This window comes from Vulpes vulpes, chromosome 8 (assembly GCF_048418805.1).
Source record: "Vulpes vulpes isolate BD-2025 chromosome 8, VulVul3, whole genome shotgun sequence".
NCBI classification, from domain to species: domain Eukaryota; kingdom Metazoa; phylum Chordata; class Mammalia; order Carnivora; family Canidae; genus Vulpes; species Vulpes vulpes.
This window is the reverse complement of record NC_132787.1, coordinates 63,417,170-63,418,592: the sequence shown is the minus strand read 5'-3', so window position 1 is coordinate 63,418,592 and position 1,423 is coordinate 63,417,170. Positions and strand designations below refer to the sequence as shown.

Genomic DNA, 1,423 nt, shown 5'->3' with positions numbered 1-1,423 from the left:
TCCTACCCGTGTTTTCATCATTAGTCTCTTTATTCCTGTGGTTAACTCTTCCCATATTCTGTCACAGCCTGTCAATGTAATTTTCACATGGTCAAATGCATGAGATGATCTATCAGTTCTTTTATTTTCTTTGCTCCTGAAGCCCTCTACCCTCTGCTCTTATCTGGTTGCTTCTTCCTGAGGCCTGCTGCCTTGTGTTTTCCATAATCCTGGGTGTCCTCTCTCTTGTGTCAAATCCCTTATTTCCTCAATCCCAGGCTCCCTCTTCCTGGTTTTAATTGTTTAGGAGACTCATATCCTTTACTATCTTCCTGAGAAAGTATACGTGGGACACAAGCATTTTGCCTCTCTGAATTGGCCTACTCTGAGACTCAGTGGATGGTTTATCTGGATAAGGAAATCTAAGTCAAAAACTATTTTCCATAGAATATTGAAGGTATTTGTCCATCATTTTTTTTTAAATGGATGAAACATTTTAATCTGATGGTAGCACATAGTACTATACAGGGAGCACTCCCAGCTCCAAGAAGTCCCCTCCAGGTTATAAGGAAGTTCTCAAAAGTAACTGGATTTGCAAGAGCCTGGCCCCCTGCTCATGGGAGGGAGAGGGAGTGGAACAGGCAAAGCACTAAGGTCTGCTGTCTCGTCACTCGTCACTCTTAGATCCAGTTCTGAGCACAGTTCTTGTATCCACCAGCACTTCAGGCTGGAACCACAAGCCAATCTCCCCCGCACCCTCCACAGAATCACTGCTGTGGATAATGTTCCTGCCAAATTAGATGCAGAAGTCCCCACGGATGGTCCCATGCTTAGAGTCTGCAGGGTTGGTCTCCCCAGGCATCACTCGGCCTGCCTTCACCACATTCAGGCCCTCCCAGACCATGGCAACCACAGGCCCTGACTGCATATACTTCACCGGGCCAGCAAAGAATGGACAGTCCTTCAGGTCAATATAGTGCTCCTTGAGAAGGTCTTCAGAAGCCTAAATTAATTTTATAACAATGAGACAGAATCCCTTTTGCTCAAAATGCTCGATGACCTCTCCCGTGAGGTTGGGTTGGACCCCATTAGGCTTGATGGCAATGAAGGTGCAATCACTGTTGGCCATGGTCCCCTCCAGCTGCTCTGGCCACAACTCCTTCTGGCACCCACCACACTCCCCGTCCATCATCTTCTAATTTCCAACTTGCTATTGAAAAGTCTTATGCTCTTCCATCTCCCAGTGTTTTACATAAAACCTATTTTTTCTTTTTTGCACTTCTATCTGGGCTACAAGACCTTCTTTATTTCTTGTGCTTTTCATTTGGGGGGGGGGGGGTCTCTGGTGATCATGACTATTTATTCACATGTGAAAGCAAGAGACCAAAGGCTGACTGACTACATGGGTGGGGCTTGTTGGAAACCAGCCACTTTGTTGATTAAT

At 45.8% G+C, this 1,423-nt stretch overlaps 1 pseudogene; it reads right to left on the bottom strand.

Moving 5' to 3' along the window:
* Positions 1–659: 659 nt before the first annotated feature.
* Positions 660–1,108, bottom strand: LOC112916819 (nucleoside diphosphate kinase A pseudogene; annotated as a pseudogene).
* Between the last annotated feature and the right edge of the window lie 315 nt (positions 1,109–1,423).